Genomic DNA, 20,668 nt, shown 5'->3' with positions numbered 1-20,668 from the left:
AATTAAACCCAAGCTGATTTGGAGAAGAAAGCTCCATCTTCAGTGCCCTTATCCATCATTCATATCTAGGGACCCTCTTAAAAGCAACCTGACAAATTTCCTTCTCCACCCAACAGTAACTGTAGCCATCTTTCTTCCCTAGACAGACCTTAGGTAAACAGATGTTTCTCTTCATTGGTTAAATATTTATATTATATCAGCTCCTTTTTTGCAGCACCAAGCAGAATGAAAACTGTTGCTCTCTTGCCCTAAATCAGGGCTTCCCATACTTCCCTGATGATAAAAATCGTCCAGGCCACCTTATAAAAAAACAAAAATCGGAGCTCCCAACTCAGAAAAACAAAACAGAACCAGAATTTTCAAGGGAGAATAAGTGTCCCAGGTGGCTCTTGTCATCAGAAATCTTTGGAAACCCTACTCCAAGTTAATCCCAAGTGCTCCTGGGAAACCAGGAAACATTTTTCTCCACTACAATGCCTCTCCCTGCTCCAGCCTGTAATCTCCAACCTCATTGGCAGCCCCCTCAGGTATCTTCCCAGATGTGACCTTGAGCAGCAAGATAGAGTGTGTTGTAGTCGGAGCGGTCTACCCCATTTCAATCTGTTCCTCAAGCAAGTCACTAAGCTAACCCAGATACGAAAGGAAGGAAATTTGATTCTCCCTCTCTGGGAAGAATGTCAGCGTCACTGTGCAGAAGAACACATGGGATAGAAAACATTATTGCCATTCTCTAGAAAATACAATCTTCCGCAGAGGAATATTAACGTGTCACTGTTTAGTCTGTGATGCTACTTGAATTTTTGTCCATGTAGACATCAAGGGTATTCCAAGATTTTAGGTCAACCATGTTGTATCCTCACTCATTCATGATTGGTTAGAAACCTCATTCTTACTTACTGACAAGTTCTTGATGGGACCCATAGGGCCAACACTCCGTCACAGTCATCAGTAATATCAAGTTCTGAATTTTCCCAAGTTTCTTGTATGCTTTCACTGTTTTGCAGACTTACACATCTCAAAACTCCTATTTTTAACCACCAATCCACATTCCTAAAGACTGTAATTTTGAAATGATTTTGTTTAAAGAGATGAAGGAAAAGTGACACTAAACCCACAAAAACAGTTTTCAGAGCTTGTTGGAGAACTCTCAGGAAATGAAACTAGCATGGTCATGTATTTGTTAACAAAACAGTAGCTTGACTATGTCCTGGTGGAAAGTAAATTGCTCTGTGAAAGTGTGTGTGTGTGTGTGTGTGTGTGAGAGAGAGAGAGAGAGAGAGATTAGTCGGCTTTTTTGAAAAGTCAAAAATCTAGCTGCTCAGAGCATGATCCTGCAGGATAATCTGATTTCACGGCAGCGTGGGTCATCATCACTTGATCTGATCAAAGATGAAATACCGCCAGGTCTCTAATTACAAAATATCAAATATTTCAACTACCCAAAGCACATAAAAAGCAAAATGAAATAAAACAAAACCATGATAACAAAACCATGTTGGATAACATGGAAAAACAGTGATCTGTTAGTTTTGTTTTCAAATATGTGGATCAAAACCGTTCAAGATTTCCAAAGTTCAAAAAGAATTTCTTCCCAAACATTTGGATACAAATGTCATTGTTTGGCTTCCCTTCTTCCTAACATGCTGTGGGAAGGAAAACTCAATAGGAGGGGTTGGGGGAGAAGAATAAAGCAGCCAGAAGGGGCTGGATGCTCTGCTCTGCACGGTAGAACCCTGACACTGGCCACCATCGTTCCACAATGACGAGAGAATCAACAAAAGCAGAAGTGGTCTGGAGGGTATGATTGGGTGGGGGAGACCGGTCCTCGGATTCAACTCTGAATCCAGTCACTGTGAGAGGAAAACAGAATGCACAGTTCCTGACTCTGCTTGGAAAGCCAGGAGCCAGACTGATCCTGATGTCCCACACTGGGCAGGAACTTCCTCCATAACATGGCTGGTCATTAAGGCTAAAGCAGTAACAGTGGGCAGCTGTCATGGAGAGGAGCGGTTAGGTACTGAAAGCCATGCCCTGACCAGCTCTGCCTCGGAAAACCAAGGTTGCAGACTTGCAGGGAACATGAACAAGGCCACATATGCCACTCGGCCACCCCCGTATAGGACTTGTGGTGAGAGGACCAATGAATAGAGTCAGGGCCCTGGATGGAACAGATATGGAACCTCCACCCTGAGAGACCAAGCTGCACATCAGTGCATGTCAGGTGTCTGTTAGCCAGTTGGAGGGAGGTGTTTGGGGGAAGTCTTGATAGTAGGGATCACCCACTGTTGACCTGTTCCATTTACTTGAATTGTGTCTGACTATAGCGGCAGGTAGTTATTATAAGTCACCTTTTACAATAAAAAGACACGGTGGTTGAACCATAGCTATACTATGGCCATGCTGGAAACCAAAACTGTCCCCACACATTTTGCTTTGATACAAGAATCATAAGAATATTGGGGGATCAGGATCGTGGCTGTAGCAACCCTGCATGCATATCCCATCCTCTTGCTGGAGTGTCTCCATATCCTGGGGAGGGACGGTGTGTCAGCTCTGGAGATGATTAATCTCAAAAACAGGAAAGGATGTTATGTGATAGAGTAGCAGCTGAGGAGGACAGTCTGTTTTGCAAAACTGTTTTTAAACTGCTCTTCCATGAAGGGCACACGCTTGCTGACAAGTGATCTGTCTGCAGTTCTGAGCCAGCCTATGTCTGCCGAGGGTTGCTGGGGCTGGTGCTTCTCAACGTGTTCTCTACGACAACCTTTAGATTTTTTTCCCCCAGCTAAACTGAATGTTACTTTGATGAAGTTGGAATTTAGGTCACAACCACTGACATTTTCAGCAAACAACAAGGTAAGCCTCCCAGGGGCACAGCTTGCGCTCTGAGAATCTTCTGGGTGGGGTAGGTCTGCATTGGGCAGTAGCTCCCTTCTGAACCCACCAATTTAGGTACTTGTGTATTTGATTTCTGTTGTGATTCTATAATGAGGTTAAATGACCCTCATTTAGTAGCTCACAGTTCTATAGATCAGACTTTTGACTTAGCTGGAGGTTCTAGGGAAGACCGTTCCTCAGCTCGTTCCAGTTGTTGACAAATCCAGTCCCATGCAGATATAGGACTGAAGACCCCTTTCCACGGCAGGGATTCCTTTCGCTTCTAGCCATCACCTGCTGACCTTCTCTTGTGGCCCCCTCTATCTTCCCAATGGCTGTGACACTTCAAGTCATTCTCAAAATTCAGATTTCCTTGACTTACCATTATTTCCTTGACTTCTCCTTCTGGTTTATTTTCCTCCTGCAACTGTAGCTATAGAAAGTTCTCTGCTTTTAAGGACCTCTATGATTAAACTATACCCACCCAGAATATTCCCCTCTGTAGATCAACTGTGTCCTATAACAACACAATCATGGGAATGATATGCTTATCACGTTCACAGGTTCTGGGGCAATGATGAGTATGAAATCATTTTTGGAGGAGGGCGTTTTTCAAATTCTGCCCACCACATTCTAGTTCTGTTGCTGGGACCCAAAGACAGAGTTATTTAAGAACAACTTATTTAGATAAGAATGACCCTACTGGGAATGTGTTTGTCCAGGCTTTTCCGAGAACATTTGAGGTCTTGTGGGCCTTAATATGCCCAATTTACTGTCACAGTGGTTCTCAGAGTGACGTCCCAGGACCAGCAGCAGCAGCAGCAGCAGCCCCTGGGATCTTCTCAGAATGCAAATCTGGGGCCCCATCAGACCTACTGAAATAGATGCTCTGTTGTCGGTCGAGAGATCGATGTTATAACTGGGGGGTTCTGAAACAGGCTCAGTTGAGAACTTTATCTAAGGCAAGTCCTCAGATTTTTGTTTTTGAGAAATCGAAAGTGAAGAAGGGATCAGGTAGGTCATCTCTAAGGTTACTTCTACTCCCAACCATCTGATTCTGTGACTATTATAAAAAATAATTGCACCATATAAACCAAAGAGCACATGGACACCTTCAAGTGTATATGGGTGTGTGTGAGTGTATGAGCTTGTACACGCATAATAGTTGAGAGCTCAGGCTCTGGAATCTTTCCTGCCATCAAATCCTGGCTTTGCCAATTAATATGGTAGCTATGTGCCTCAGTCAGCGGCTTTGACTCTCTGAGCCTCAGTTTCCTCATTTATAAATGACACTGATAATAGCACCTACTTCATGAGAGTGTGAAGAACAAGCAGGACGATGCAGAGAACACGTGGCCTGGTAAGCTCAGTGACTATCATTTCTCTTTTCTGTGTTTTAAAGCTTTCTCTTTGGGCACTTGTGGAACTGGTCCCTGGTAAGGATCGAGAACCAGGCCCTTGTCAGGAGGCCCCTCAAGCCATTGCTCTGGGTTCCAAGGAGCAGTGCCACTAGGCCCGAAGGCCAAGGTGACCCTTCACTGATCCTTAGGGTCAGCCTAAGTTTGGTCACTGCAAAGGAAGATATGTAGGCGAAGCATACCTAATCCTGTAAATGCACTTGTCTCCTCCTCTGGGAGACTAAAAAAATACAAAGTGGAGGCCCTGGCCAGTGGGCTCAACGGTAGAGCATCAGCTGGTGTGTGGAAGTCCTGGGTTCGATTCCCAGCCAGGGCACACAAGAGAAGCACCCATCTGCTTCTCCACCCTTCCCTCTATCCTTTCTCTCTGTCTCTCTCTTCCCCTCCCACAGCCAAGACTCCACTGGAGCAAAGTTGGCCCCAGGTGCTGAGGATGGCTCCATGGCCTCCACCTCAGGCACTAAAATGGCTCCAGTTGCAATAGAGCAACACTCCAGATGGGTACAGCATTGCCCCCTAGTGGGCATGCTGGGTGGATCCAGGTCAGGCACATGCGGAAGTCTGTCTCTCTGCCTCCTTGCTTCTCCCTTCAGAAAAATACAAAAAAACAAACAAAATAAAACACACACACAAGGTAGAAACCATAGGCCTTTGCTGTGTGTGTGTGGTGTGTGTGTGTGTGTGTGTGTGTGTGGTGTGTGTGTGTGTGTGTGTGTGTGTGTTTTCTTTCTGTTTGTTTTGCATTTTCAAAGAAACAAAAAAAAGGTTCAGGCCTGGAACAGTGTCAAGATGTGCCTAGGTATGAAGTTGAGGTGAGAAAGTATGTCCCTTGGGGGTAACTAAAGCCCCCCACGCCCACTCTGATTTCATTCGACCTCACCAGTTGGACTTTGAGGATCTCACCTGAGCTTGCTCAGAGGCCTGCATGGATATTAAGATTTGTTGAGCCAGATACATGGGCAAGAGGAGAGGCTCTGCAGCAGGGCCTGTCCCCAAGGGGAGCCACGCCCTTCTCAACCTTCTGGTTAGTTCTCAGTGGCGATGACATAGGAGGGAAGGCAGAGGCCTCCCAGCGTGAATCATGGCTGCCTGAAATGAAATCCATTCTCCCCGGCATAGGCAGGCAGTGACATGAGGGCCAGGCCCCACAGCTGCTCGCCACCCACAGCCTGTTCCCAGACACCACATGGCTCCTTTAGCCTCAATGCGACCGAGCGTATTTCAGCCTGAGACACTGCTCTGCTAATACCCACTAATAACCACAGGAGCTGTCTGGGCGGGATGCCGGCCGGCTCCTACTCAGCCTGGGAAGAGGAGTTAAAGCTCGCAGAAATGCACTACTTGAGGTCCATCTCAGGCTGAGGCCTTAAACTGCTGCCATGCTTTTCTGTGCTTGGTAAAATAAGAGTGAGAGCCAGGGCACGCGTCTCCTGCCTCCCCTGGAACAATGTCTGTGGCCTTATGCCGGAGCTGGGCTCCTCCAGGGAGAGCGCACAGGACTGCAGCTCTGGGAGGCTCTGGGCAGAGTTCAAGTTCAGGGAGTTAGAGACCCAAAGATGCATTCATAACTGCTCTTGCCATCCAACACTTCATTTATTCCCCATTAATGTACTGGGCATATTAATCTATTTGGTCCTCTTCATGAAGACTGATGTGATACAATTTGGGGGGATAATTAAAGGTACTTTCTTCTCCCTTCTGCCACTCTAGAAAGACCACCAATAATTTGATTCCAGGTAGCTAGAACTCTGGATGACGGCATCCTGCAATCCTAAAACAATGTTCTTAAAATGTCACTATGGAAGGAACCTTAGAGACCAATGTCCAGCATCATGGAGACATTTTTTAAATAATGCTTAGTAAAAGCAGGAAGCGAGGAGGGAAGGTTAGGAGGGGAAAGGAGGGGAGCAGAGGGGAGAAACTTGCTCTAAGGGTACTAGTGGACCTCGACTTGAGAAGTATGAGTGACTCTATCTTCTAGAACAGTGCTGGTCAACCTGGTCCCTACCGCCCACTAGTGGGCATTCCAGCTTCATGGTGGGCGGTAGCAGAGCAACCAAAGTATAAATAAAAAGATAGATTTAACTATAGTAAGTTGTTTTATAAATATTTATTCTGCCAAACTTAGCGAAAATCAGGCATAAAGTACTTGGTAAGTAATTATTATTATATGCTTTAACTTGCTGTAACTCTGCTTTATAAATTTCATAAAGTAAAGTTAGTTCCCTACTTTATAAATCACCATTACTGTGGAACTGGTGGGCGGTTAGGAAATTTTACTAACAGAGATACAAAAGTGGGCGGTAGGTATAAAAAGGTTGACTACCCCTGTTCTAGAATGACATTCCAAGACAAAAGGAAAAAGCAAGCAAAGCAAACCCTAGTCTAATCCTTTTATTTTACAGATGGGAAAACTGAGGCTCAGGAAGCTGGACTCTTTGTCTCTGAGGTTTTATTGCCATTTGGTGGCAGAAACAAGGTATTTTGACTTCTACTTTACTACTCTTTCTACAATGCCCAACTGCTGTGCATGTATTTATAATACCTTGATTCCTTCCCTTCTAATGAATAATTCATTTAGATATAGGTTTTTTTATGTATTTTTCTGAAGTTAGAAGCGGGGAGGCAGTCAGACAGACTTCCACATGTGCCCCACCGGGATCCACCTGGCATGCCCACCAGGGGGCGATGCTCTGCCCATCTGAGGCACTGCCCTGTTGTGTCCAGAGCCATTCTAGCACCTGAGGCAGAGGCCATGGAGCCATCCTCAGCACTCGGGCCAACTTTTGCTCCAATGGAGCCTTGGCTGCGGGAGAGGAAGAGAGGGAGAGAGAGAGAGAAAGGAAAAGGGGAAGGGTGAAGAAGCAGATGGGTGCTTCTCCCATGTGCCCTGACCAGGGATCAAACCTGGGACTTCCACATGCCAGGTCGATGCTCTACCACTGAGTCAACCAGCAGGGGCTAAATATAGTTTTAACTAGAGACATTGATCATCACTGTCCTAATTCATACCCCATCCTCAAAGAAGCTACTCCACGCTACTGAAAGACAGTGGCCCCACTGGACGCCTGGTGACCGCCTTTTGAGGTAGGAACCTGGTACAAGAGCAGCCCTTTCACAGAGAGGGGAGGGTGGTCAGCCGTCATGGTTTGCCTGGGACGGAGGGGCTTCTGAGGACATGGGACTTTCAGTGCTCACACTGGAAAAGTTCTGAGCCTCCTAGGACAAGTTAGTCACTCTAGCAGGAAGGGACCAACTAATGGCCTGTGCAGCCAGTTTGAAAACCATAACATGGGAAATTAGATTCTCAGATAGAAGGTATAAAACTAAAAGATTGAGACTGGTGGCTGAAATGGAAGGGCCATGATATGGACAGAGGGCAAGGAGAGCTGGGGAGCTGCTGTCCCGGTCACATGTAAACAAAACTCAAGAGCAGAAACTAAGAATAGTAGAGGACACTAATTACTTTTTAAAACTGACTTTCAGTAGCTTCTTCCTTACAAACCACCGTGACCAATTGCAGACCCATGTGGAGACTCTTTCCAGATGCTTCCGTTTGTTGCGGCTACTGTCTCTGCTTTCACGGCCGAGGAGAGAGCACAACAGAGGGCTCTTCTCTTCTGAATGAAAGTGAGTTCTCTCCAGGCCAATGCTGCTTATTAAAAAGAAATTAAAAGAAAGAAGCAAAGTCTAGCACACCTAGACATTTGAATTTGAGAAACCCAAGAGTATCTCTTAGCGACACCCCCACTCGCCCCACCCTCTCCCTCTTCTGCAGTTCAGGAAGCTCTGCAGCCAAAGCTGGGGTAGGAGACTGTTTCCCCCAGGATGGCTGTCACAGCAGTCCTCGTTCCTCATTCTTGTCTTGCACAATTACTTTGACGCTGCTTTCATTAAGACATGGGGTTTATCTCCCCTGCCCCTGAAACTGGTGGGCTTTTGTGACTGTCTCCATGAGTATGTTGGAAGCAACACTCTATGACCTCCAAAGCTAAGTCTTCAAACACAGCTTGCAACATGCTCTCTGGAGCACTCTCTCTGGAAGCATTTAGTCACCAGGACTGCCTGGGGCAGCCATTCTATGGGGAAGCCCGAACTCTTCCTCAGGGGAAAACCACGTGGACACATACTGAGACTACAAGAAAAGAGAGAGACAGATGCCCGGTCAGTGCCCAGCGCCCTCACACCTCCTCTCTTCCAGCTCCACCGGCGTGTGATTACAACTGCGTGAGGGACCTGGAGCTGGATATGCCAGCCAAGCCCATCCTTAATTCCTAAACCACAGACCCATAGTTTATAAGAGTTAATAAAATGATTGTTGTTGCTTCAAGCCACTAAGTTTGGAGGTGACTTTTATACAAAAATAGCTACCAGGAGGAGCTGGCCTTGAGAGATAATAAAACCCGTGACCTCAGCACCACAGCTGCCGCAGTGGGACCAGGAGGACCTAGCCAAGCGCAGTAGGCAGCCCCACACCATACTAAGAATATGACTTCACATTTATATGAGAAACAGATTAGAGTGGCCACTATCTTAAAATATCACCAAATGATTTATAAAAATATTCTTTCATATATATACAATATAAGTATTTCAAATAACTTGTAGAAAATTATTTTTATTCACATGAATTGTTTTAGACTCAACCTTTTGGGACCATGCATGGCCCACCAGCAGCAGCTGTTTCCTGTGTCTTCAGGCATGGGAACCCCAGGCAGCCAGCCCTGATGTCGGCGGACACATGAAGACATACAGACCCTAGACCAAGAAGAATGGACACAGGAACAGAGTTTCTTGGAGGATGAAAGGGAGAGTGGGGGGTATATCAGGACTGTGCATTTCCCTTTAACAAGGGAAGTTTCAGCTGGGCATATCATTGTCTGGGTAGAGAATACATTTAATCCCAATCTCCCTTCTGGACAGTTGTAGCCCTATATCTATACTTTCTGGCTAACAGGAGGTGAGTGGAAGTGACAGAATCCACCTTTGGATCATGCCCACAAAAGAAATGAGCAAAGATCTAGAGATGGATGGTGACAATGGTGGCACAACAGTGTGGATGTACTTAATGTCACTGCACTGTACACTTAAAAGTAGCCAAAATGGTAAGTGTTTTGTTACGTATATTTGCCACAATATGAATGAATAAGCAAGCAAATAAAAGAAATGGGCCTTTCTGACCCTTTCCCCCTCCTGGCTGCAGTGCAGGTATAACGGCAAGAGCTCGGGCAGCTGTCACAGTGACGATGCAGCTCCACACTGGGGATGGCAGTGCGACCATACAGACTAGTCTTGTTCCCGGTCCCTGGTCCCTGGACTACCTTGTGGAGCAGAACCACCTTTCTAGCCCACAGCCACCTACCTCCAGCCTGTGAGAGACAAATACACGTCTGTCTTGTTCAGTGAACACTTTGGAGTCTGTTTGTTATAGCAGCTTAGGCTGAACCCTAACCAGTGTCACAGGTTGCAGGAATGACCATCATTTCTACCAAGTAAAGGAAAGTCTCAGGTGGTGTCTTTACATGGGTGACAGTAGGGTTTGCTGGTCTCCTCTGTTCCCTGCATTCTCTGTCCTCCTCGCATTGGTGGGAAGAGACTTTTCAGCTGAAAGTCACTTTAAGGTTATAGTGTGACAGGTGAATATTATTAGTTGCTGGAATGTTGGTTTCTCTGTGGGCATGTCTTTCCACAGAACTTGACCTGAGCCATAAGGGACCGCCAGCTTGCGTGAATGCCCTGTGTCCCTTTCAGTGGCACCAGTCATCGTACCAGCTGGTTGGACCTGAAGCCCTGTAGGGCTGGCTGAGAGGGAGGAAAGGGAAGAAAAAGGGAGACTAGGGGAGGGGAGCACCTGTGGACCATCAAAGATGAATTCCAAATGGGCTGAGAACCCCAGCCTGGAGTTCCTTAACCAAGCCCTGGCACCCACACACTGACTACGCTGCTAATGGCCCACAGCTGTCCCAACCCAGATCATTGTCCTGGGCCGATGGGAGCTTTCTCTCCTAGAGAATTACGCCCACCCCCAAGGGAACCCCAGCCAAAGTCAAGCTGACATAGGGGTACAAAAAGCCAGTCTCCTTGCTTCACAGAATACCAGCTAGTGGCACCATTCATGCTCCAGGGCTCTGTGGGATCAGGCTGACGCTGGGAACACATCCTTGCTTGCTGTACCCATCCCCTTCTTCCTTCCTCGCTGGTTTTCCTGAGAGCACTTCCTCCACATATCACATGGACAAGGATCCCCCATCCAAGGCTGTTTCTGGGAACCTCCAACCTAGGACAGACTTCTCCTGGGGTAAGTGAGTAACTATTTATTGATGGAAATCTATGTGTGATTTTATGTAATCAGCTACTAGTCAGAGTGCATTCTTTCTGGTAATGTGCTGTACTGGGATCGGCTTCCAGACCTTTCAGTGCATAGTCAGGAGGTTATCTCACATTCATTCATTTACTCAGTCTGTTATATAACATTTCTTGACACATGATATGCATAGAGTATGGAATAAGACCTGGTTCTTGTCATCAAGGAGTTTATATTGAAGTAGGCAGGACAAACTCTACTCCAGGACAGAAGAAAATAGGAATGACAACAAAGTTAAACGCACACTTATAGAATGTAGAGAAAGGAGTGTTGATTTTTGACTGAGAGGATCAGGAAAGAAAAGTACATGGGGTGGTATGGTAGCATTTTAACCGAGTCTCCAAAGGTGGCAGCATTTTGTTCTCTCATTTCCAATGGCTTTAGGCGACCCCTGTGTTTTGGTCGTTCGACCCCCGCCAGGGTCGCGACCCACAGGTTGAGAACCGCTGCTCTAGAGGATGTGGGGAAAGGCATTCCAGCAGAGGGAACAACATGTAGAAGGCACAGACTTTTAAGGTTTTGTGTCTGTTCTCTGGCATACCTAGAAACCATCCTTTCTCCTTTGGTAAATTTGCTGAGCTCTGTTCTGTCCATTATGTGTTGAATTGATTTTATTTAGGATTAACTCTCAGAAGACAATATTTTTCCCTTACTGATGTATTTTGGGAAGGAAGCCCTGTTACAGCCCCCAAAACTGATAACAAAACCATTCATTACATGTGACCAGCGGCAGCCACCACAGGGACATGCTAATGGTAAATGGCTTCAGGAATGACAAGAAACCTCTTTGGCCTCTTTATTCTTAAGATGACACCATCTTCAGGCAGAAATAGCCCATTCTGATATCCAGCCCCTCCCTCCAGCTACTCACTACCCCTGAGCCCCCAGACCCACACAGCCGGCCCCACCCCTGAGCGCAGGCTCACTGCGCAGCCCGCTTTGCAGGCCGCACCCTGAACCCTTTGCCTCAGGAACAGAGCCTCTCACTCACTTTGGCATCTGTATGGGAACTAAGACAATGCTTTGCACATAGTAGGTCAATCAGTGTTTACAAAACAGAATTTGATCTAACTTCTTTGTCAGTCTCTTCCCAATGAGAATGGATTCCAATCAAGTTAGAAACATTTTTAAAACAGACGTATAGGATTGAAATAATTGAATTGGGTGTAATGGCTACAGACTATGTGACTTTTCCATAGAGATGCCAAAAACAGGCAGCAACGAACTGAAAAGACTGTCAAGGAGGGTGTAGCCCTATGAAAGTCAATGATTCACCCAGGGGGACACTTCAAACCTGCTTTCCCATGAAGGGTTCTCTCTGTGTGACCTAATTATCCATCTCTTGATGGGCTTTTATGTGATTTCTTTATTCCCCTCCCTTCTGACTCTCTTCCTGAATTAACCATGATTAGAAGTAGGCCTAGATCAACATCTACATAAAATAAGGTTCTTTATTTATTTTTTTAGGTATAATTGACAAAACATTATATTAGTTTCAGGTGTACAACATAATGCTTTGATATTTGTCTATATCATGAAATAACACAGTAAGTCTAGTTAACATCTGTTATTAGATATGATTACAAAATTTTTTTTCTTATGATGAGAACTTTTAAGATTTATAGTGATGCCTCGGTTTTTGTCAATAATCAGTCCAAAAACAATTGGCAAAACCCGAAACAGAGAGAACAGAGGCAATTATTTCCATGTGAATCAATGTAAATCCAATTACTGTACACAATAATTACTTACATGTAATTGTAGTATTAGCACTCGCAATCAATAAAAAAACCACAAAAACACTGGAAAGCAATGGAATTGTTTGGCTAGATGCGTGGGATGATGCTCAGACAATGAGAAACAACGCCACACTGAGTAGGACAGGGGTCCCCAAACTTTTTACACAGGGGGCCAGTTCACTGTCCCTCAGACCGTTGGAGGGCTGGAATATAAAAAAACTATAAACAAATCCCTATGCACATTGCACATATCTTATTTTAAAGTAAAAAAACAAAACGAGAGGGAACAAATACAATATTTAAAATAAAGAACAAGTAAATTTAAATCAACAAACTGACCAGTATTTCAATGGGAACTATGGGCCTGCTTTTGGCTAATGAGATGGTCAATGTCCGGTTCCATATTTGTCACTACTAGCCGTAACAAGTGATATGATGTGCTTCCAGAGCCGTGACACATGCATCCTGCGTCACTGGAAGTAGTACTGTACGTGAGTGACACTGCCACATACAGTACTCCAGGAGCACAGGATGCGGATGCATCCCCATCCTGTGCTCCTCTTACTGACCACCAATGAAAGAGGTGCCCCTTCCGGAAGTGCGGTGGGGGCGGATAAATGGCCTCAGGGGGCCATAGTTTGGGGACCTCTGGAGTAGAGGAACACGTGGGTCACCCTTTGTCTTCACAAAATTAGCAGCGAGGTCACGTGGGCACTACAGCAAAATCTGAGGCAAATTTTTCGAGGAAACAATCGATGAAAACCAAAACCTTCCATAACTGAAGTCAATGAAAACCGAGGTATTACTGTACTCTCTTGGCCCTGACCAGGTGGCTCAGTGGATAAAGCATAGTCCCGGCGCCCCAAGGTTGCGGGTTCAATCTTCAGTCAGAGTTCATATGACAAGAAACCAATGAGTGTACAACTAAATGGAACAACTAAGTGAAACGGGTTAATGCTTCTCTCTCTCTATCTCTCTCTCTTTCTCTCTCCCTGCTTTCTCTCTCTCAAGTCAATAAAAAAAAATTTTTTTAAAAGCTTTACTCTCTTAGCAACTTTTAAATATGCAATACGATTGTAAATATAGTCACTCTTATTTCTAAAGATGTGAAAGGTGAATGTGCCCTGGGAAAACTAGCTGAGTGGCGCTAGTATCTCACCCAGGACTTCAGAACACCCTGTCTGTTAGCACTGCCCTTTCGCTCCCTCCATATCAGACAAGTCTCTTCTTGCCAAACCATGGGAGTATGAGCATACCCCTCCTCTTTCCTTGCAAAGTGAGCCTGTGTCCCAGGTCCTGGCCTCCCCAGACCGTCGCCTGCACGCTCAGGTCTCCAGACACTGCAAGCCTCTTCTCCTTTCCCTGCTTCCACAGCCATCGCAGTGTGGCACCAAACTTCCAGAAAAATAGTTTGCACCTATGCCTCCATTCCCTCCCCTCCTGTGCAGTTCCTAAGCCCTCCCACCTGCCCTAGGACATCACTGTGGTCCTGAGCCCCAAGTCCACGAGCAGCCATGTCTAGTGAACTTTTTCTCATCCCTTCACTTCAGGGACATTTCTGTAACATTTCACATGGTCTTGAACTCAGCTCCCGCCCCAATCAAAGTGAGGACTTACTGTGTCTCTTTCTTCTCCCCCACTGGGACTCTACACCACCTCCCCTCACTGGCTGGCCTGCCCTGGCTTGCTAACCATGGCCCTTCCGGAGGCCACACTAAGGATTCCCTCCCCTTCCTGCCTCATCTCCAATGCCTCACCTGCCCCAGGCCCCGGGCAGTGTCTCCCAGGGTCAGTGTGTCTGGGAGACATGTATGCAAAAATGTAACCTTTTGTAAGGTGCCCCTGTAAACCTGGTTTTTACTCTAGCAAACAGGGCCACCTTGGCTGGCAGAATTCAGCCAGGATGTGACCTGAGCAGGCTCAGAAAACACACATGGTGGGCAACTAATTAACATGCTTCAACATGCACGGTGGGCAACTAATTAACCACTTACCTCCCTCCTACCAAAGGCAGCAGAGAAGTGGCCTCAACCCTTGTGTTCCAGACACAATGTGTTTTGAGAGCCCCCACCCCTTACCCCAGTGAGCGGCCAAGGAAGCCAGATCAGCAGAGCTACAACCAGATAATGCTCTGTGTTCCTGGGAGTCTGTTCAAAAGCACACACTTAGAAGAATTAGGAGAAAGGAACTCTAGCCTTGTCTTCATTAGGGTCCTCTTCTATGGAAGAATTTGTAAACTTCAGGGTAAGCCATTAACACCTCAACATTAACTTTTTCTCCCCAATTATTATTACAGAAAGTTGTTGGGAAATGTTGATAAGTCAGGAAAGTTGAAAGTACAATGAAAATCTATGTACTCGCTGCTTTCAACAGTTATTAGTATCTGCCAGATTTGTTTTGTCTCTGTATTTGTATACATGTTTTTGTTCATAGTGAACTATTTAAAAGTAAGCTGCAGATATCATGACATTTGAGTTCTAAATCCTGCAGTTCATATCTCCTAAGAATAAGGACATGCTTCTACCCAGCTACGATAGCATCATTATCCAGTGGTGAGATTCAGCCAGTTTGCACCAGTTCAGCAGAACCGATACCTAATCTTTCATTGAGTTCAGTTAAAATGGCACTTGTTTTTTGTTTGTTTGTTTTAATTTTATTTAGAAAATGAACTTTAACAGAGTGACATTGAACGATAAGAGTACATAGATTTCAGGTGAACCTTTCCATAGCATTTGAACTGTTGATTATGTTGTATACCCATCACCCAAAGTCAAATCATTTTCCATCACCTTATATTTGTCCTTCTTTACACCCTTCCCACCACCCCTCCCCTGTTTCCCTCCACCATATCCCCTTCCCCCTGGTAACCACTCCACTTTTATCTATGTCCGTAAGTCTCAGTTTTATATCCCACCTATGTGTGAAATCATACAGTTCTTAGCTTTTTCTGATTTACTTATTTCATTCAGTATAATGTTCTCATGGTCCATCCCTGTTGTTATAGATGGCAATATGTCATCATTTCTTGTAGCTGAGTAGTACAGTTAGTGCTCGACTTACGACCATGATTGGTTCCGACAGACAGGTCATAACACAATTTGGTCGTAAGTTGAGTAGGCTATATGTACAGTACTGTGAAATGATGTTATAAAAATTGTTGTCATATTTTATCATAATTTTCTTTCATTATTGTTATATATCATAATTTTCTTTGTTCATTTTATGCCACTTGTATCATCTCTACACCATTTTGTTTCTTATTTTTATATTTGTCAGGTTTAAGTAAAACACTGCATTACCAGTTTAATATTTGCAAAACATACAAAATTACAAAATACAGGTGCATACAAAAATACAAAACACAGGTGTAAAAAATACCATAGGAAATATTTTCCCAATTGCAAAACATATCAAAATTATAAACATGTACAAAAAATTTTGTTGGCCAGCACTGTCGTACGCCCAGCTGGGCAACACTTGCACTGCCAGACGCGGAGCAGTCATGGCTATCGATTGGGTTGTAAAGTCGAATGGTCATAAGTTGCATAGGTCGTAAGTTGGTCAATACCTGTATTCCATTGTATATATGTACCACATCTTTATCCAATCCTCTGGGTCATATGATAATTCTATTCTTTTTTTACTTTCTTTCTTTTTTTTATATTGATAATTCTATTGTTAATTTTTTTTATTTTTTTTTTTGAGACAGAGTCAGAGAGAGGGATAGATAGGGACAGACAGGAACGGAGAGAGATGAGAAGCATCAGTCATCAGTTTTTCGTTGTGCATTGCGACACCTTAGTAGTTCATTGATTGCTTTCTCATATGTGCCTTGACCGCAGGCCTTCAGTCGACCAAGTAACTCCTTGCTCGAGCCAGTGACCTTGGGTCCAAGCTGGTGAGCTTTTTGCTCAAGCCAGATGAGCCTGCGCTCAAGCTAGCGACCTCAGGGTCTCGAACCTGGGTCTTCCACTTCCCAGTCTGATGCTCTATCCACTGCACCACCACCTGGTCAGGCTATTCTTAATTTCTTGAGGAACCACCATACTTTTTTCCATAATGATTGTACTAATTTGCATTCCCACCAGCAGTGAATGAGGGTTCCTTTTTCTCCACAGCCTCTCCAACACTTGTATTATCTGTCATGTTGATCATGGATAATCTAACAGATGTGAGGTGCTATCTCATTGTAGTTTTGATTTGCATTTCTCGAATAGCTTGTGAAGATGAGCATCTTTACATATACCATATTTCCCCATGTATAAGATGCTCCCATGTATAAGAGGTACCATAATTTGGGGGCCCAAAATTTGAAAAAATGTATATTACAAAAAATTATTGAACTCAAGTTTTATTTATCATAAAATTCATATAACTCCTCATCACTGTCAAAACTCCCATTAGCTTGTCCTCATCTGTGTCTGATGACAAATCACTGTCTTCAGCAATGAGCGCAAAAACAAGCGTGAAAAAGTGAAAAATGCAAGTAAAAAAATCTACAACCACAATATAAGATGCACCCAGTTTTAAGACCCCAAATTTTTCGAAAAAGGGTGCATCTTATACATAGGGAAATATGGTACCTGTTGGCCATCTGAATATCTTCTTGGGAGAAGTGTTTGTTCAGGTCCTCTCCCATTTTTTAATTGGATTGTTTGCTTGTTTGTTGCTGAGCTTTATGAGTTTTTTATATATGTATTTTGGATATTAACCCCTTATTGGAGCTGTTGTTTGTAAATATCATCTCCTATTTAGTTGGCTGCCTATTTCTTTTGTTGTCAATTTCTTTTGCAGTGCAGAAGTTTTTAGTTTGATATAGTCCCATTCATTTATTTTTGCCTTTTATTCGCTTACCTTTGGGGTCAAATTCATAAATTGTTCTTATGGCCATGGGCCATGAGCTTAGTACCTATGTTTTCTTCTATGTCATTCATAGTATCAGATCTTATATTTAGGTCTTTGATCCATTTTGAATTAATTTTTGTGCAAGGTATCAAACTGTAGTCAAGTTTCATTCTCTTGCATTGGTTTTCCAACTTTCCCAGCATCATTTATTGAAGAGACTTTCTTTTCTCCATTTTGTGTTTGTGGCTCCTTTGTTGAAGAAGATTTGTCCATATACAGTGGTCCCTTGTCTATTGCGGGGGTTAGGTTCCGAAACCACCCCCACCTGCAATAGGTGAAAATCCGTGAAGTAGTGACCTTATATTTATTTTATTATTTATATATATTTTAAGACTTTATAAACCCTCCCCCACATTCTTATAAACCTTTCCCACAGTGTTATTAACCTTTTCCACACTCTTATAAACACTTCCTATGCTTTTAAACACTTTCTACACTCTTAAACCTACGTAAAATCCCACGATATAGTAAAAAAATCCACAATACAAAATTAGATATATACAATTTAAAAATCCACAATACAGTAAGACCGTGAAAAGTGAACTGCAATATGGTGAGGGACGACTGTATATGTGGTTTTATTTTTGCGCTCTCAATTCTGTTCCATTGATCTGTATGTCTGTTTTTAATACCATGCTGCTTTGATTATTGTGGCTCTATAGTATAATTTGAAGTCAAGTAGTGTGATGCCTCCAGCTCCATTCTTTATTCTCAGGATTGCTTTGGCTATTTGGGGTTTATTATGATTCCATACAAACCTGGTGATTTTTTTGTTCTATTTCTTTAAAGAATGACATTGGGATTTTGATGGGGATTGTATTAAATCTATATATTGCTTTGGGTAATATGGCCATTTTAATTATGTTGATTCTTCAAATCTATAAACATGGAATATTTTTCCATTTCATTGTGTCTTTTCCAATTTATTTATTTTTATATTTATTTTATTGATTTTAGAGAGAGGAAGGGAGAGAATGAAAGAGAGATAGAAACATCCATCTGTTCCTGTATGTGCCCTGACCAGGGATCGAACCAGCAACCTCTGTACTTCAGGATGATGCTCTAACCAACCAACCTACCTGGCCAGGGCAATGTTGTCTTTTCCAATTTCTTTCAATAATATTTTGTAGGTTTTAGTATATGGATCCTTCACATCCTTTGTTAAGTTTATTTCTAGGTACTTTAATTTATTTTGTTGCAATTGTGAAAGGAATTGTTTGGAGGGTTTTTTAGTTCATTTTCTGAAGTTTCATTGTTGGCATATAAAAAACTAGAAAGCCCGGCGGTCATACGAAATGACCGCTGTTCTAGATATTATAAATTGTAATTAAAATGATTTGTGCAAAGGTGTCTGCTAATTCAAACTGAATTACCCAGGGCAGGTGGCAAGGACGCCCCTTTGCTTACTGCCCCATGGGGTTTCCCCCTTCTACTTGCTTAATTGCTTAAAGTAGAGTGCAATGAAGGAAACCACTGGCGGTACATTTCTTAAGAGCCACCGCTAGCTCAATAAATAAAGGTGATTTAAATAATAAAATGTTAATTCACATGTCAAAGATCTCTTTGTACACCACATTTCTTGTGTAGATCTTTCCATCATTTTTAAGCTCGCCTTGCAGAGGACCATCAATTATTTTTAATTTTATGTCCATTCTTTCACGAACTCTTGAACAGGCAACATAAAGTTGACCGTGTCCAAATGCAGGCTAAGGTAAAAAAAATGCCAACACGCTTAAGCGTTTGGCCCTGAGACTTATTGATGGTCATAGCAAAGGCAAGTTTTACAGGAAATTGTCTACGTGGATAATTCTCAATTAGTGGAACTACAATGTTTCCGTTCTTGCAACATTGAGAAAATCCTTTCTTGCCACGGTCAAATCAATTAGTTTCTAACTTGAAGTTTAAGGACTGACAGTGTTCACATTTAATATTCATGTCACCAGAGGAATGCTCAAAAATTAAAGTTTCTCTGTTTGAAACTGTTTTAATCCTTTTTGCGTTTCGGTCAGCATTACTCTGTCATTTTTTTGCATTTCTCTCCTGCCTTTGTTCAAGGGACTCATTTTGTTGAGACAGGCTTTTTTGTCTTGCATCTGAGGCAAGCCTTGTTTCTCTATGCTCATCAGTCTCATTTTGCCGAGAAAGACGCATTTGCTCTGCGGCTGAAGCAAGCCTTGTTTTTCTCTGCTCAGTGGTTTCTTTTTGTCGAGAAAGCCGTTTTTGTGCAGCTTTAGCTCCTTTTCTCTCCTCTTCAGTGCTGTATTTTCTAGGAGGCATTCTTAAAAGAAATTACGTTAAGACGCAGTTTTTATGTAAAACAGATGATTGCCAATGCAAACAAATGTTCACCTTCCCCCTGACACGCTCAATTTGCATTCAGCCTTAAATTGTTTCAAAAGCAGATGATTGCCAATGCAAATAAATGTTCACCTTCCCCCTGACCTGCTCAATTTGCGTTTAGTCGTGGCAACTTCACCCCACTGGCTAGTACAGTTACGCAAGCAACCAATAAGCTATCGGCGACAAACAGACACTTAAGCCGCATATAATAAAGATGTTTGTGGTAATTCCTCCTCTTTCATTTTGAATTTTGTTTATATGAGTCCTTCCTTTTTTTCCCTTAATGAGTCTAGCCTGTGGTTTGTTGATTTTTTTAATCTTTTCAAAGAACCAGCTTTTTGTTATATTAATTTTTTCTATAGTTTTTTTGTTCCCTATTTCATTTAGTTCTGCTCTAATTTTATTATTTCCTTTCTTCTGCTGACTTTGGGTTGCCTTTGTTCTTCTTTTCTAGTTCTTTAAGATGTGATGTTAGATTGTTTACTTGGGATCTCTCTTGTTTTTTAATATGTTTGTAATGATATAAACTTCCCTTATTACTGCTTTTGCTGCATCCCAGAAATTTTGATATGTTGTGTTGTCATTTTCATTTGTCTGTAGAAATCTTTTTTTTTTTTTGCATTTTTCTGAAGCTGGAAACAGGGAGAGACAGTCAGACAGATTCCCGCATTCGCCCGACCGGGATCCACCCGGCACGCCCACCATGGGGCGATGCTCTGCCCACCAGGGGGCGATGCTCTGCCCATCCTGGGTGTCGCCATGTTGCGACCAGAGCCACTCTAACGCCTGGGGTAGAGGCCACAGAGCCATCCCCAGCGCCCCGGCTATCTTTGCTCCAATGGAGCCTTGGCTGCGGGAGGGGAAGAGAGAGACAGAGAGGAAGGCGCGGCGGAGGGGTGGAGAAGCAAATGGGCGCTTCTCCTATGTGCCCTGGCCGGGAATCGAACCCGGGTCCTCCGCACGCTAGGCCGACGCTCTACCGCTGAGCCAACCGGCCAGGGCTGTAGAAATCTTTTGATCTCTGC

The 20,668-nt window shown here is 43.6% G+C and overlaps 1 long non-coding RNA gene across 5 annotated transcripts; it reads left to right on the top strand.

The window, feature by feature from the left end:
- Nucleotides 1–2,676: 2,676 nt before the first annotated feature.
- On the top strand, nt 2,677–18,800 carry LOC136389049 (uncharacterized). 5 transcript variants are annotated; one of them, XR_010748247.1, is made up of 7 exons: nt 2,677–2,856; nt 6,701–6,774; nt 7,321–7,382; nt 7,819–7,925; nt 8,936–10,593; nt 16,241–16,296; nt 18,261–18,800. It is a non-coding gene; the product is annotated as an uncharacterized lncRNA (long non-coding RNA). The 5 variants fall into 5 exon arrangements; XR_010748246.1 differs by having other exon boundaries at nt 7,785–7,925; nt 8,995–10,593; XR_010748244.1 differs by having other exon boundaries at nt 7,782–7,925; nt 8,995–10,593.
- Nucleotides 18,801–20,668: the final 1,868 nt, after the last annotated feature.

Source organism: Saccopteryx leptura, chromosome 1 (assembly GCF_036850995.1).
Source record: "Saccopteryx leptura isolate mSacLep1 chromosome 1, mSacLep1_pri_phased_curated, whole genome shotgun sequence".
NCBI lineage: Eukaryota > Metazoa > Chordata > Mammalia > Chiroptera > Emballonuridae > Saccopteryx > Saccopteryx leptura.
This window is presented reverse-complemented; position numbering and strand designations above follow the sequence as displayed.